This window comes from Urocitellus parryii, chromosome 2 (genome assembly GCF_045843805.1).
Source record: "Urocitellus parryii isolate mUroPar1 chromosome 2, mUroPar1.hap1, whole genome shotgun sequence".
In the NCBI taxonomy this organism is placed as follows: domain Eukaryota; kingdom Metazoa; phylum Chordata; class Mammalia; order Rodentia; family Sciuridae; genus Urocitellus; species Urocitellus parryii.
In genome coordinates, this window is record NC_135532.1 from 100,380,921 (window position 1) to 100,398,970 (window position 18,050).

General features: G+C 36.2%; 1 protein-coding gene and 1 non-coding gene across 4 annotated transcripts in view; both read left to right on the plus strand.

Moving 5' to 3' along the window:
- Positions 1–18,050, plus strand: part of Ppp2r3a (protein phosphatase 2 regulatory subunit B''alpha) — a 175,870-nt gene that overhangs the window by 134,274 nt on the left and 23,546 nt on the right. The gene's annotated exons all lie outside the window — the stretch shown is intronic.
- Positions 4,779–4,881, plus strand: LOC113179446 (U6 spliceosomal RNA). The gene has a single exon (XR_003300349.1). It is a non-coding gene; the product is annotated as a U6 spliceosomal RNA (small nuclear RNA).

Here is an 18,050-nt window from a genome sequence, read left to right on the forward strand (position 1 = left end):
GGACTGGGGTTGTAGATCCATGGTAGAGCACTTGCATCACCTGTGTGAGGCCCTGGGTTCAATCCTTAGCACTACATAAAAACAAACAAGTAAAGATATTGTGTTCATCTACAACTGAAAAACGATTTAAAAAAAAAGAAAGAAAGAAAAGAAAAAAGATCTCAAATCAGTAATCTAACCTTTCACCTTAAGACAGGGGTGGGGTGGTGGGGAGCAAATTAGCAGAGCAAACACAAAGAAGAGTAAAAATTAAAATGGATAAATGAAATAGAGAAAATCAACAAAAGCAAAAGTTAATTCTTTGGAAAGGTCAGTAACATTGATAAGCCTCTAGCTATACTCATCAAGGGGAAAAAGGAATAGTAAGAGTATTAAAATTGGAAATGAAACAATGTCATTGCCAACATTACAGAATGTTATAGAAATTAAAAGGATTATAAGGGAAGACTATGAATGAACATCTTTATGGTAACAATATAAAGAAAATGAGCAAATTCCTGGAGAAACACAAAGTACTAAACAGGCTCAAAAAGAAAGAAAATATCTGAATAAGAAAAACAAACCCAGACTGAGAAGACTTCACTGGAGAATATTACCCAACATTTAAGAAAGATTTAATGGCAATTCTTTATAAGCTAGAAATAGAAGATAAGAGAACTTTGACACTCATTCTATCAAGTCAGTTTTACTCAACAAAATACAAGGAAACTAAATCCAACAACATATAAAAAAGATTATGTCATGACTACATGAGAACTATCCCACAAATGCAAGGTTGGTTTAGCATCTAAAAAATAAATGTTATATACCATATTAACAGAGCAAAAGATGAATCGGGACACACACAATTTAAACAGATCAATTTCAAGCAGTGAAATAGAAGATGCCATCAGAAGCCTACTAACTAAGAAAAACCCAGGACCAGATGGATTCTCAGCTGAGTTCTATCAGTCCTTCAAAGAAGAATTAACACCAATACTCCTCAAATTATTCCATGAAATAGAAAAGGAGAGAACACTTTCAAATTCATTCTATGAAGCTAGTATCACCCTGATACCAAAATCAGACAAAGACACATCAAGAAAGAAAACTTCAGACCAATATCCCTGATAAACATAGATGCAAAAATTCTCAATAGAATTCTGGCAAATCATATACAAAAAACATACTGAAAAGATAGTGCGCTACAATCAAGTGGGGTTCATTCCAGGGATGCAAAGTTGGTTCAACATATGGAAATCAATAAACATAATTCATCATATCAATAGACTTAAAGACAAGAATCATATGATTTAATAGATGCAGAAAAGCATTTGATAAAATATAGCACCCTTTCATGTTCAAAACACTAGAAAAACTAGGGATAGTAGGAATATATCTCAACATTGTAAAAGCTATATATGCTAAACCCAAGGACATCATTATTCTAAATTGAGAAAAATGAAAAGTATTCCCTCTAAAAATGGGAACAAGACAGGATGTCCTCATTCATCACTTCTATTCAACATAGTCCTGGAAATTCTAGCCAAAGTAGTTAGAAGAAAGAAAGGAATACAAGTAGGAAAAGAAGAACTCAAACCATCCCTGTTTGCCAGTGACATGATTCTGTATTTAGAAGACCCAAAAACTCTACCAGAAAACTTCTAGAACTCATAAATCAGTTCAGCAAAGTAGCAGGATATAAAATTAACACCCATAAATCAAATGTGTTCCTATACATCAGTGATGAATCAACTGAAAGAGAAATTAGGAAAACTATCCCATTCACAGTAATCTAACAAAAGAGGTGAGAGACCTCTATAATGAAAACTACAGAACAAGAAAGAAATTGAAGAAGACCTTAGAAGATGGAAATATCTCCCATGTTCTTGGACAGGCAGAATTTTATCAAAATGGCCATCCTGGGCTGGGTTGTGGTTCAGTGGTAGAGAACTCACCTGACATGTGTGAGACTCTGGGTTTGAGCCTTAGCACCACATAAAGACAAATAAAATTATTGTGTCCATCTACATTTTTTTAAATGGCCATCCTACCAAAAGCACTATACAGATTTAATTCAATGTAATTTCCATTAAAATTCCAATGATGTTCTTCATAGAAATAGAAAAAGTTGTCATGAAATTTATTTGGAAAAACAAGAGACCCAGAATAGCCAAAGCAATCCTTAGTGAGAAAAGTGGAGCAGGAGGTATCACAATACCAGACTGTAACAGAGCTATAGTAACAAAAATGGCATGGTATTGGCACCAAAACAGACATGAAGACCAGTGGAACAGAATAAAAGTCACAGAGACAAACCCACAAAAACACAAGACAAAGGTACCATAAACATACCAAAAATCCATATGTAGCCAAGTAAAATTAAACCCCATCTCTCCTGCACAAAACTCAACTCAAAGTAGATCAAGGACCTAGGCATTAGACCAGAGACCCTGTGCCTACTAGAAAATGTAGGCCCAACTCTCCATCATGTCAGCTTAGGAACTGAATTCCTCAACAAGACTCCTAAAGCACAAAAAGTAAAATCAAGAATCAATAAATGGGATGGTATCAAACTAAAAACCTTCTTCACAGCAAAGAAACATCAAGAACATACATAAAGAGCCTACAGAATGGGAGATAAATCTTTGCCACCTGCACCTCAGATAGAGCATTAATCTCCAGAATAAACAAAGAACTCAAAAAACTTAACACAATAAAAAATAAATACATAAAAATAACCCAGTCAATAAATGGGCAAAGGAACTGAATAGGCACTTCACAGAAGAAGAAACCCAACTGGTGAACAAATATATGAAAAAAAATGTTCAACATCTCTAGTAGTTGTAGAAATGCAAATTAAAACTAAACTGCAATTTCATCTCACTCCAGTCAGAATGGCAATTATCAAGAATACAAGTAACAATAAATGTTGGTGAGGTTGTGAAGGAAAAGGTACACTCATACATTGCTGTTAGGACTGCAAATTGGCGCAACCCCTCTGAAAAGCAATATGGAGGTTCCTTAGAAAACTTGGAATGGAACCTCCATTTGACCCAGTTATCCCCCTCCTTAGTGTATACCCAATGGGCTTAAAATCAGCATACTACAGTGATGCAGCCACATCAATGTTTATAGCAGCTCAATTCACAATAGCCAAGATATGGAACCAATGTAAGTGTGCTTCAACAGATAAATGGATAAAGAAAATGTGGTATGTGTGTGTGTGTGTGTGTGTGTGTGTGTGTATATATATATATATATACACATAAATATAAATTAAATAATATTGCAGGGTACAAGATCAATGTTTAAATCTATTTTGTTTCTGTGCACTAATGATGAAAAGTCCAATGTGAAATTAAGAAAATAATTCCACTCATAAACTGGGCTCAGTGATGCACACCTATAATCTCAGTAACTCTGGATGGAGGGTGAGGCAGGAGAATTGCAAGTTCAAGGTTAGCCTGAGCATTTTAGTGACACTTTCAGCAACTTAGGGAGATCCTGTCTCAAAATAAAAAATAAGGACTGGGAATGTAGTTCAGTAGTAAAGAGCTCCTGGGTTCAATCCCCAGTACCAAAGAAAAGAAAGAAAATTCCACTTATAATAGCAATAAACTATCTAGGAATAAATTTAACAAAGGAAATATAAAAATTATATTCTGGAAATTATAAAACATTGAAATACACATGAAATGAAAACATCCCATGTTCATGATTCAGAAGGCTTAATATCATTGTCTAGATATAGTTGTTCCCCAAAGTTTCTCGTGTTAGAAGCTCGGTTCCAGTATGGCAATGGAGTGGAATTAAGAGAGGGTGCAAACTTTAAGAAGTGGGTCTTAGTGCAAGGTAATAAGATCTTTGGGCACTGCCCTTTGAGGAATTAATGCTAGTCTTGCAAAGTGAGTTCATTTTCCTGAGAGTGAGTTGTTATAAAAAGAATAAGGGTAGCTCCTCTCTGCTTTTCTTTCCTGTCTTGACATGTGTTCTCTCTCTTTTGTACATTATCCCACCATAATGCCATCTACCACGATACGATACAGTCAACAGGACCTTCACCAGGCCAAAACAAAGGGACTACCCAGCCTGGACTTTCAGCCTCCAAAACTATGAGCTAAATAAACCTCCTTTTTTATATGTTACCCAGCCTTAGATATTTTATTACAGCCACAGAAAACAAGCAAAATTGTTAAGATAGCAATACTCTCCAACTGACCTGTAGATTCAAAGCAATTACTAACAAAATTCCAGTTATTTGCTTCTTAGGTTTTTGTTGTTACTATTTTTCTAGAAATGGAAAAGCTAAATCTAGAATCCATAAGGAAATGCAAAGCAATCAGAGTAACCAAACAATCATGAAGAAAAATAAAGAAATATAGGACTCATACTTCCTGTTTTTAAAACATACCACAAAGCTAAAGTAAATAAGACTATAGAACTTGATTAAGGATGAACATATAAAAAAATAGAAATGAGACTCCAGAAATATATTTATGGCTAATGGACTCTCTACAAGGATGCCAAGAAAAATCCAATTGGAAAGAACAGTGTTTTCAACAAATGGCATTGGGGCAACTGGATATCACAAGCAAAAGAATAAATTTGTACCCCAGTCTTACCTTATACACAAAATTAAAAGTCAAACAGATCACAGGCCATAACATAAGAGCTAAAACTACAAAACTTTGAGAAGAATATACAAGTAAATTTTTATGCCCTTGGTTAGGCACAGTTACTTTTCTATGACACCACAAACACAAGCAACACAGAAAAAAAAATGGATTAATGGGTGCTTACTTTGGCAGTATATATACTAGGATTGGAAAGATACAGAGAAGATTAGCATGGCCTCTGCACAAGGATGACACACAAATTCGTGAAGTGTTCCATACTGTTCATAAAGAGGCTTTGGATTCTAAAAAAAAAAAAAAAAATGGATTAATGGGATTTCATCAAAATTCAAAGCTTTTGTGCTTCCTAAGACATCATCAAGAAAATGAGGGCTAGGGTTGTGGCTCAGTGGCAGAGTGCTTACCTCACACATGTGAGGCACTGGGTTCAATCCTCAGCACCATATAAAAATAAATAAGCAATATAAAGATATTGTGCCCATGTATAATTAAAAAATTTTTAAAAAAAGAAAAGACAACTTACAACCTAGGAGAGGATATCTGCAGATGATATCTCTGATAAAGAGCTTGTATCTAGAATATATAAACAACGCGACTCAGCAATAAAAATACACCCAGTTTTTAAAAAGAACAAAAAAATCTATTTATTCAGGCGAAGATGGATGAATAAGCACGTGAAAAGATATTTCACATCATGAATCATTAGGGAAAAGCACATTAAAACCACAAGATAAGGCTGCAGATGTAGTTCAGTGGTAAGCAGTTGCCCAGCATGCATAAGGCCTTGGATTCTGTACGTAGTACTACAAAAAGTAAAAACCACAATATACCACTTCACACCCACTAGCAAAGCTGTAATCATATAGTCAGATAATAACAAGTGTTGGTGAGGATGAAGAGAAATCAGAACTTTATAAACTACTGGTAGGAATGTAAAATGGCAAAGCCACTTGGAAAATAGTCTGACAGTTCTTCAGACGGTAACTTAGAGTTACTTACCTTATGATTCAGTAATTCCACTCAGAGGTATATACCCAAGAGAAATGAAGACATATCCACACAAAAATCTGTAGCAGCATTATATCTAACAGCCAAAGCATAGGAACAACCCAAATGTCCATCATTTGGTAGGTAAACAAATGTGTATACCTATAAAATCAAATATTATTTAGTAGTAAAAAAAAGAAATGAAAGGGCTGGATTTGTAGCTCAGTGGTAGAGTGCTTGCCTTGCATGCGTGAGGTACTGGGTTCAATCCTCAGTACCACATAAAAATAAATAAAATAAAGATATTGTGCCCATCTATAACTAAAAAAATATTTTAAAAAAAAGAAATGAAGTACATAATACACATGGTTGAATCTCGAAAACATTTATGTGGAAAAAAAAATGGCGGGGCTAGGGCGTGGCTCAGCAGTAGAGCGCTCACCAAGCACGTGCGGCGAGGCACTGGCAGCACCACATAAAATAAATAAATAAAGATATTGTGTCCAATTACAACTAAAAATCAAATTAAAAATAAATTTTAAAAAAGATGGCAAACACAAAACACCACTTACTATATGAATTCATTTACAGTTATGTGCCACAATAATGTTTTAGTCAACAACAGGCCAACACATGTGACTATCACCTAGTGATACCATAGCCATCTTAGTTTATGTAAGTACATGCTTTGATGTTAATAGAACAGTGAAACTGCCTAACAACATTCCTCAGAATGTTTCCTTTTGTTAAGCAATGAATGACTATATATGAGTTGTCCAAAACAGGCAAAATAAGTAGATACAGAAAGCAGACTAGTGACTGCTTAGTCCACTGGGGGCCTGTGAGGAAATGAGAAATGAGTGCTAGTGGGTATGAAATTTGTTTTTGGAGATGATGGAGAGGGTCCCAAAATTAACTGTGGTGACAGTTATACAACTCTGTATACTAAAAAACATTGAATTGTATTTTTTAAATGAAAGTATGATGTGAAATATATTTCAGTACAGTTTTTTTTTTAAAAAAAGGATTGAAATAAAAGAGAGTATATTCTCTGACCAAAATGGAATTAATATAGAAATCAGTAAGAGAAAAATAAATGGCATATGCTTATATAATCCCAGCAACTCAGCAGGTTGAAGCAGGAGGATCACAGGTTTGAGGCCAGCCTTGGCAACTTAGTGGGACTCCGTCTCAAAATAAAATGAAAAGGGCTGGAAATATATCTCAGTGATAGAGCACCCCTAGGTTCAATCTCCAGGACCATAAAAGAAAAAGGAAACAAAATTAGAAAATCTCTACACACTTGGAAACTGAAAAAACACTTCTAAATAATTCATGAATCAAAAAGGGTTACTGAAGAGGAATTAGGATGTTTTAAAAGATAATCGATGAATACAACAGTTAACACAAACACATAAATATGTTGACTTAAATTTCCTTGAAAGTCACTAATTAGTAATACTTACCCAAGAAGAAATACATAATGTAAATAGACTCATATCTTTTAAATATATTTATATTAAACCATTCAGAAAAAAGAAATCTCCCAAGCCATATAATTTCATTGTACTCTTCCAATCATTTGAAGAAATACCAAATCAAACTCTTGTTTAAGAAAATGTAGGGCTGGGGTTGTGGCTCAGTGGTAGAGCACTTGCCTAGCATGTGTGAGAAGCACTGGGTTCGATTCTCACCACTGCATATAAACAAATAAATGAAGGTCCATCAACAACTAAAATAAATATATATTTTTAAAAGGTTAATAAAATAAATGTTTTTAAAAAAGAAAATGTAATAGGAAGCATTTGACAGAAATCAACTTTCTGGCCTATGAAAGACACAGGTGGAAAAAGGAGTTTCATGAAAATAAGTAATACACTCAATAAAGTGTTAAGATACTGTGTACAAAGGTAGGGTATTAAGACTGCATATCTGGTCCCAGCAGGAATAGATATGAAAAAATGTCTTTGTGGTAGATTGTTTTGTGGACAGACTCTTAACAAGCCTTATTTTGGTGTGTTCTTCAATCCCTGCCCCAGTTTTTATTACATTCTGCTTCTGCTTTACTCATCTCTCTAGGTGTCATCTTTGTGTGTGTGTGTGTGTGTGTGTGTGTGTGTGTGTGTGTGTTCAGTTTATTTTTTTTATTTTTTTTTTATTGGTTATTCAAAACATTACAAATATTGCAGAATCACATCAGTTATACATCCACATTTTTACATAATGCCATAATAGTAACTGTTGTATTCTGCTTCCTTTCCTGTCCTCTACTATCCCCCCTCCCCTCCCATCTTCTCTCTCTACCCCATCTACTGTAATTCATTTCTCTCCTTATTTTTTCCCATTCCTCTAGGTGTCATCTTTAGCAACTATTTCACTCACTTTTATTATACATGAGGGCACTAGGCCAGTGCCTTGGAATATAGTATGTGCTAAAATATGTATACCAGATGTATGAAGGAATACACATTTAGTTATTCCCTTAGCATAATGGAGTTTCCTGTAACTTTGTTCTTGAATAGCTTATAGGAGTTTATTTTTTTTTTCTTTTTTTTTATTGGTTGTTCAAACCATTACAAAGCTCTGACATATCATATTTCATACATTAGATTCAAGTGAGTTATGAACTCCCATTTTTGCCCCAAATACAGATTACAGAATCACATCGGTTACACATCCACATTTCTACATAATGCCATATTAGTGAGTGTTGTATTCTGCTACCTTTCCTATCCTCTACTATCCTCCCTCCCCTCCCCTCCCCTCCTCTCTCTACCCCATCTACTGTAATTCATTTCTCTCCTTGTTTATTTTCCCATTCCCCTCACAACCTCTTATATGTAATTTTGTATAACAATGAGGGTATCCCTCCATTTCCATGCAATTTCCCTTTTCTCTCCCTTTCCCTCCCACCTCATGTCTCTGTTTAATGTTAATCTTTTCTTCCTGCTCTTCCTCCCTGCTCTGTTTTAGTTGCTCTCATTATATCAAAGAAGACATTTGGTATTTGTTTTTTAGGGATTGGCTAGCTTCACTAAGTATAATCTGCTCTAGTGCCATCCATTTCCCTGCAAATTCCATGATTTTGTCATTTTTTAGTGCTGCGTAATACTCCATGGTGTATAAATGTGACTTTTTTTTATCCATTCATCTATTGAAGGGCATCTGGGTTGGTTCCACAGTCTAGCAATTGTGAATTGTGCTGCTATGAACAACGATGTGGCAGTATCCCTGTAGTATGCTCTTTTAAGGTCTTCAGGGAATAGTCCAAGAAGGGCAATAGCTGGGTCAAATGGTGGTTCCATTCCCAGCTTTCCCAGGAATCTCCATACTGCTTTCCAAATTGACCACACCAGTTTGCAGTCCCAAGAGTACCCTTTTCCCCACATCCTCGCCAGCACTTGTTGTTGTTTGACTTCATAGTGGCTGCCAATCTTACTGGAGTGAGATGGTATCTTAGGGTGGTTTTGATTTGCATTTCTCTGACTGCTAGAGATGGTGAGCATTTTTTCATGTACTTGTTATTGATTGTATATCCTCCTCTGAGAAGTGTCTGTTCAGGTCCTTGGCCCATTTGTTGATTGGGTTATTTGTTATCTTATTGTCTAATTTTTTGAGTTCTTTGTATACTCTGGATATTAGGGCTCTATCTGAAGTGTGAGGAGTAAAGATTTGTTCCCAGGATGTAGGCTCCCTATTTACCTCTCTTATTGTTTCTCTTGCTGAGAAAAAACTTTTCAGTTTAAGTAAGTCCCATTTGTTGATTCTTGTTATTAACTCTTGTGCTATGGGTGTCCTATTAAGGAATTTGGAGCCCCACCCCAAAATATGTAGATCGGAGCCAACTTTTTCTTCTATCAGACGCAGAGTCTCTGATTTGATATCTAGCTCCTTGATCCACTTTGAGTTAACTTTTGTGCATGGCGAGAGGAGGGGATTCAGTTTCATTTTGTTGCATATGGATTTCCAGTTTTCCCAACACCATTTGTTGAAGATGCTATTCTTTCTCCATTGCATGCTTTTAGCTCCTTTATCAAATATAAGATAGTTGTAGCTTTGTGGATTGGTTTCTGTGTCCTCTATTCTGTACCATTGGTCCACCCGCCTGTTCTGGTACCAGTACCATGCTGTTTTTGTTACTACTGCTCTGTAATATAGTTTGAAATCTGGTATCGCTATACCGCCTGATTCACACTTCCTGCTTAGAATTGCTTTTGCTATTCTGGGTCTTTTATTTTTACATATGAATTTCATGATTGCTTTATCTATTTCTACAAGAAATGCCATTGGGATTTTGATTGGCATTGCATTAAACCTATAGAGAGCTATTGGCAATATCGCCATTTTGATGATGTTAGTTCTGCCTATCCATGAACAGGGTATATTTTTCCATCTTCTAAGATCTTCTTCTACTTCTCTTTTTAGGGTTCTGTAGTTTTCATTGTATAAATCTTTCACCTCTTTTGTTAGGTTGATTCCCAAGTATTTTTTTTTTTTGAGGATATTGTGAATGGAGTGTTTTTCCTCATTTCCATTTCAGAAGTTTTGTCACTGATATACAGAAATGCCTTTGATTTATGCGTGTTGATTTTATATCCTGCCACTTTGCTGAATTCATTTATTAGTTCTAGTAGTTTTTTTGTAGACCCTTTTGGGTCTTCTAGGTATAGAATCATGTCATCCGCAAATAGTGATAATTTAAGTTCTTCTTTTCTTATTTTTATGCCTTTAATTTCTTTCATCTGTCTAATTGCTCTGGCCAGTGTTTCAAGAACTATATTGTATAGAAGTGGTGATAGAGGGCATCCCTGTCTTGTTCCAGATTTTAGAGGGAATGCCTTCAATTTTTCTCCATTCAGAATTATGCTAGCTTGAGGCTTAGCATAGATAGCTTTTACAGTGTCAAGGAAAGTTCCTGTTATCCCTAGTTTTTCTAATGTTTTGAATATAAAGGGATGCTGTACTTTGTCGAATGCTTTTTCTGCATCTACCAAGATGATCATATGGTTCTTATCTTTAAGTCTATTGATGTGGTGAATAACATTTATTGATTTCCGTATATTGAACCATCCTTGCATCCCAGGGATGACTCCTACTTGATCATGGTGCACAATTTTTTTTTTTAAAGAAAGAGTGAGAGAGGAGAGAGAGAGAGAGAGAGAGAGAGAGAGAGAGAATTTTTTTAATATTTATTTTTTAGTTCTCGGCGGACACAACATCCTTGTTGGTATGTGGTGCTGAGGCTCGAACCCGGGCCGCACGCATGCCAGGCGAGCGCGCCACCGCTTGAGCCATATCCCCAGCCCCGGTGCACAATTTTTTTGATGTGCCTTTGTATCCGATTCGCCAGAATTTTATTGAGGATTTTTGCATCTAGGTTCATCAGAGATATTGGTCTGTAATTTTCTTTCTTTGAGGTGTCTTTGTCTGGTTTCGGAATCAGGGTGATGTTGGCCTCATAGAATGAATTTGGCAGAGCTCCCTCTTTTTCTATTTCCTGAAATAACTTGAAAAGTATTGGTATTAATTCTTGTTTAAAGGTTTTGTAAAACTCCGCTGTATACCCACCCGGTCCTGGGCTTTTCTTGGTTGGTAGTCTTTTGATTGCTTCTTCTATTTCATCCATTGAAATTGGTCTGTTTAAATTGTGTGTATCCTCCTGACTCAGTCTGGGCAAATCATATGACTTAAGAAATTTATCGATGTCTTCACTATCTTCTATTTTATTGGAATATAGGTTTTCAAAATAATTTCTAATTGTCTTCTGTATTTCTGTAGCATTTGTTGTGATATTGCCTTTTTCATCCCGTATGTTAGTAATTTGAGTTCTCTCTCTTCTTCTCTTCATTAGCATGGCTAAGGGTCTGTCGATCTTATTTATTTTTTCAAAGAACCAACTTTTAGTTTTGTTAATTTTTTCAATAGTTTCTTTTGTTTCAATTTCATTGATTTCCGCTCTGATTTTAATTATTTCTTGCCTTCTGCTACATTTGCTGTTGTTTTGCTCTTCCTTTTCTAGGGCTCTGAGATGAAGTGTGAGCTCATTTATTTGTTGGTTTTTCCTTTTTTTGAGGAATGACCTCCAGGCAATGAATTTCCCTCTTAAAACTGCTTTCATTGTGCCCCATAGATTCCTATATGTTGTGTCTGTATTTTCATTTATCTCTAAGAATTTTTTGATTTCCTCCTTTATGTCTTCTGTAACCCATTGATCATTCAGTAACATATTGTTCATTTTCCATGTGATATACGATTTTTCCTTCCTTCTTTTATCATTGATTTCCAGTTTCATTCCATTATGATCAGATAAAATGTATGGTATTATCTCCACCCCTTTATATTTACTGAGGGTTGCCCTATGGCATGATATATGGTCTGTTTTTGAGAAGGATCCATGTGCTGCTGATAAAAAAGTATATCCACTTGATGATGGTTGATATATTCTATATATGTCAGTTAAGTCTAGGTTATTGATTGTGATATTGAGTTCTATAGTTTCTTTATTCAACTTTTGTTTGGAGGATCTGTCCAATGGTGAGAGGGGTATGTTGAAGTCACCCATAATTATTGTGTTGTGGTCTATTTGATTCTTGAACTTGAGGATACAACAAAGATGTTGTATCCGCCGAAAACTAAAAAATAAATATTAAAAAAAAAATTTTTTAAAAAGATGATATATTTTGTCTTCATTATCTGACATTCTGGCTTCTACTTGCTCCACTCTGTTAGTGATACTCTCAATTGAGTTTTTAATTTGGTTTATCGTTTCCTTCATTTCTAGAATTATTGTTTGATTTTTTTAATAATCTCTATCTCCTGATAAAGATGCTTAACTTCTTCTTTTATCTGTTTATGTAATTCATTTTCAATGTGTTCTTTCACTGTTTGGATTTGCTGTCTCGTATCCTCTTTAAGGTTCCATTCCATCTGTCTAAGGTATTCCTTGAGTTCTTTATATGACCATTTTTCTGGTGACTCTAGGTCCTCCTGAATATTTAGGCTGTCTTTCATTGTTTGTACTCCTTTTCTTCCTTGCTTTTTTATGCTGCTCCTGTTACTTCTTGTTCTGTTTGACTGCTGAGTTACTGTTTACTCTTATAAATTTATTTGATGCTTGGGAGGAAAGATATTAGAAGGGAAGGGAAGAAGTCACTAAAGAGAATGAGAGTAGGCAGGTAGAATTCAAGGAAGGGGGAATAAGAAAATTGAAAAGAAATGAAAAGACAAAAGAAAAAAATAGAAAAGAAAGAAAGAAAGAAAAATTTTTTAAAAAATGATAAAAAAATGAAAATTAAAATTTAAAAAAATAATAATAATAATAAAATTTTTAAAAATTTTAAAAATTTAAAAAAAGTTAAAGAACAACAACAAAAAAATGAAAATGAAAGAAAAAACCCCAAATTAAATAATAAAAATAATAATAAATGCAGTCATAGAGTTCAATTAACTTCTCTTCCAGTAGGTGGAGCTGTGCCCACTGGGCCAAGCTTCTCCTCTCAATAGGTGGGAACCAATCACTGTGCAGCAGTTCTTCCTCCCAGACTGGGCGGGTCTCCAATCCTGAGTGTCTAGGGCCTTCTCTTGTGTTTCCTCCAGCCAGGCCCCGCTCACCTGTGACGCTCACCACAATACTGGCTACATGCCAGGTCTGCTGCTCCTGGGAGCCCTGTTTTCATGAACGCCTGGGCACACTCTCCCTGTTTGCCTCCCTCAGACCCTAAGTTTGTAGAGCTTGGGGCTGAAAACCCCCAGCGAATTTGCTTGCCCTCCGGTAGCCACGCCCCTGGTAGCTGGTGCAAGAGACCCCAGTTGTCAGCACTGGTGGGAGCGGTAGCCGGGAGTTTCGAGCCGTGAGTCCTGCCCCACTCCTGATTCCCTCGGTCTGGCTATCACGCTCACGGGAGAGCTGGGAGGAGCCCTTACAGGAGAGCTGGGAGGGGCCCTTAAGGTTTCCCCGCTGTGTGGAGAGGGATGGCTAGGGGATTACACACCTGTCACGGCTGGTTTCAATGAAGTTATCTCCTCCGCCCGTGACGTCAGTTCTCTGCCATGGTGGTATCCCATGCAAATGGTGACCGTTCTTTCCCTTTGCCAGGTGACCAATGCAACGGGTGGGTCCTGACTGTCTCTCCCAAGCCCCGTTTCAATCCTGTGGCCACTGCCTATGAAGGCTCGGTTGGCTTTTACCTCTGTAAGTTTAGAAGATCTGACCAGTTATTTCAGCGGGATCGTTAGTGCTGAGTCACGAGAAGCAGGCGAACCTGAGCTTGAATGCAGCCGATCCGGGCTCGGTGTGTGTTCTGAGAGGCCCAAACTGTTGGCCCCAGATCCACGTCAGCTCAGCATTGCCTAGTGATCCTGAGCAAACAGCATTTAGACAGTTTACGACTCCCTATGCCCGCGCAGCTGGAGAGGTCAGAGACTTGATCTCTCCGCGCCCACCACCATGTTGGATCGACCCGCTTATAGGAGTTTATATCAGGGTAAGAAATCACCAGTCCAGAACTCAATTTCATCTAGCCCAGGAACAAGGGGTAATCTTGTTTATGTCTAAAATTGTACAAATATAATTTGTCATTGATAAGTGTATCCTTTGAAAATTGATGGTAAATATAGCAAAAATTAAACAAATTTTTCCTTCTGTATGCTTTTCTGTTTTCTAATTTTTTTCTAATGAAGAATCACTGCTTTTAGCCTCTAAGAAGATAAATTAGCTTTGGTAAGAAAAATATTTGAAAATAGGCATTGCAAGAAACTTTAGAGAGTATTCCGTACTTACAATAAGAAAATTCCCTTTGAATAGTTCTTTCATGTGTTTATCCAACCAGCCACTGCTTCTGAACTTTCAGGGATAAGTAACTACCAACTGAGACAGCCTGTTTCGTTTTTCTAGGTCTGTACCCAAAATCACCTTCTGTCTTTTGAACACTGATCTTTATGTTCTCTAATTCTCACAAAATCACAAGGAATTTCATCTTCCATGTCCTTCATATAGATATTTAAAGGCTACTATCATGAGCCTTTGGCAGGTATTCAGGCAGTATCTATCTCTGTGCATTCTAGCCTTATCTGTTTGGGGCTATCACATAGCATATGCTTTTGCTTTAATTACTGTACAAACTGTTTTATCTTAGTTCTTAATTGAAAATGTAAGTGGCAATAAAGTACTTCAGTTTACATTCCTTAGTAAAATAAGTTGCTTTTCGCTTCTGTCCTATTAGGTCCTTGTCAAAATCAAAATTGGCTTTCTTCCTTTTGGTTCTCTTAAGTAATAAGGAATTTTAAGATTCTTAAAGACCAGTCAAAGGAGATTCTTACAGATCAAAGGAAATTTTACTACCCTTTTAAAACTAAAAGCATTATTTTAAAAATGAAGACTATGATGTAACAGCTAAACACTACCACATTTATTGTAACTCTCAGTGGATAAGATATGTCTCTTCAAGGTTTTTCCCCACAATCAGGAATTGTTTCAAAATGAGGCAATATTCTGCCCTTTTTTTTAAATATAACTCTAAGAATAGATATAAGGTTGGACCTCACTATGGCCCTGTTGTTACCTCATGTTGGTTGTATCCATGAATGTTCCCTCTGTTCTTTAATAGTAACATTAAACATCAGGTTGGCACCATTTTTAGAATATAGTTCTCAAAAGAACTTTGCAAGTATTACATTTTCAGTTTGTTGCAATTATATAAAATATATCCTTCTCAGAAAAGATACACACAGATCTTAGTGTGACTGACTTGGAAAAACAATTAACAGTAATTATTTTCTCTTCCCAAAAGAAATTTTTACAAACCATTAAATGTATGGTGGTTCATGCCTACAAGTGGGAATTTAACCAGTAGTGTTCTAAAACCTCTTGAGTTTTACTTTGCCATAAAATTAGTAGCTTTTAAAGTATATAATGTTCCCTATTTCCAGTTAATTCTGCTGGTTTCATATTCTGTGATTATATTGATGATACAGTTATAAAGGGATAGTGATATATGAGAAAGTGGCCATAAATAGTTTCTGAGTGAAGATACCAACTTAACCATATGTAGCAATTTTTGTCTATCTTGAAACCCCACTAAAATGCCTATGAAGAGGTTTTTTAGGAGAATGAACCCACAAAAATAAAGGAGATAGGAAAAGAGATAATAATAAAGGTTTGGAAGCTGGAAAGCAGATAAACTTGGCAGGCTGCTAAAATTCTAAGCCAGCAGAGGGGAAAAATAAACAAGCAGATATACTAAGCAAAACTTCCAAACATTCAAGACTTGGATGTACCTGGCACCTGGGAGCACTTAATCAGCTGAAGTTGTGAATTTGTCCACTTTATGTTGGGCCAATGTAGCATCCATACCTGAGGATGGGTAACTTACAAAGGAAAGAGGTTTTATTTTACACAGTTTCGGAGGTTCAAGGGCATGGTACTACCATTAGTTCAGCTCTGGTACAGACTTCATGATGGATGGATCACAGTAACAACAGCTCAGACAAGAGAGAGAGAGATCACATGGCAAGACACCAAGTCAGAGCAGGCAGGAAGGGGCCAGTCTTGCTTTTCTATAATAACCCTCTCTAGAGAACTGCCTTAATTGCTTCAGAGAGCAGAATCCTAGTGACCTAATGACCTCCCATTACTCCCCACCTCTTAAATGTCCCACTGCCTCTTAAAACCATCCCACTGGGAACCAAGACTTTTAACACAAAAACCCTGGAGGATACACTTTTGTCCCAACCATAGCAGATACTAGATTGAAAACAGATTAAATGAGCTGAGATTCCCAGTCTTCATTTCTTTCTCAACAAACAGAATGCTCTCTTCCTGCCCAAACCTCCAAGCAAGAGACTGAAAAGTGCTTTTCTGAGGAATCTGACTAGCCTAAGAGTAAGGGCATGAAGGTTTGAAATAAAGGCATGAAGGTCGTGCCCAAGGAAAGAACCAAACCAGATCATTTTACAGTAAATCCCAGAGTCAACAAACCAGTGGATCAAAACTTCCAATCAGCTTTCAATATCTGCTCTTAAGAATAAGCAGAAACAAGGGCTCAGAAGGTATCTGAGTAGAGCCTCTTTACAAAAGATAGAGACCAAACAAATGCAGATGATAACTCAGAGAAACAGACTTTCAGAGAAAAGAAAACTTCAGCAACAACAAAACACTGATTAACATCCTTAGAGAGATAAGAGAAGGTTCTTTTATAAAATAGGAGTATTCAGGGAACCACTAAAAGAACTATAAAATCAAAACTATAATAGCAGAGCCGGGTGTGCGTACCTGTAATCCTAGTAGCCTGAGAGGCTGAGCCAGGATGATTTCAAGTTCAAAGTCAGCCTCAGCAACTTAGTGAGGCACTTAGCAACTCAATAAGACCCTGTCTCTAAATAAAAATATAAAAAAGGGCTGGGGATATGGCTCAGTGGTTGAGCACCCCTGGGTTCAATCCTCAGTACTGAAAAAGGGAAAGAAAAAAAAACTATAATAGCCGAATAAAAAAATCAGAATATTTAGAAAATAAAGCTAAGTAAACCTCCCAGAAAGAACTATTTTTAAATTTTTTTTTAGTTTTAGGTGGACACAGTATCTCTATTTTATTTTTATGTGGTGCTGAGGATCGAACTCAGTGCCTCATGTGTGTTAGGTGAGCGCTCTACCATTTGAGCCATAACCCCAACCCCAAGAACAATTTTTAAAAGGATGAAGCAATCAAAAAATAAAAACAAGGTGTGAAAATCAGAGAAGTCCAGTATAAATAAAAATTGAAATACGATTAAAGATTAATATATGATTTTTAAATTTAGCCACAAAAGTAAAAAGAAGTAGGTAAAATTAATTTTAATTGCACAACTTACTTACTCTAGTATACTCAAAATATTAACATTGTAATATGTAATATACATTACTGATGTATTACATTCATTTCTTCATATTAAGTATTCAAAAATCTGTTGTATGTTTACACTTAGAATATTTCATAATGGACTAGCCACGTTTCAAATGCCTGGTCTAAATAACAGAAGTTGTAAAAAAAGAGAACAGAGAAGAAGGAAGAGTGATAGGAGAGAGAAAATAATTTATAAAAATTTCCAAAGACTGAAAGATACTAGTTTCCAAAGTGAATAGGTTCTCAAAAAAACCCAGTAAAATAGATGAGTTAGATCAAGACAAAGACACTCCATCATATTTCAAACCACCAGGGACTCAGAGGCACCTCTGTAGGTTACAGTGAAAGGATCAGATATCAACGTGGATTTAAACTTCTGGGTAACACTGGACAGACAAAAGACTATATACATCAGTGCCTTTAAACATCTGAAGGAAAAGCAACACCAATATTTAATTCTATAACTAGCCAAAATACAAACTAAGAGTAGGAAAAGGGAACTTTCCCACATCCAAGATCTAGGCTGGGTGAAGTGTTGTACACCTGTAGCAGGAGGATTGCTTGAGTCCAG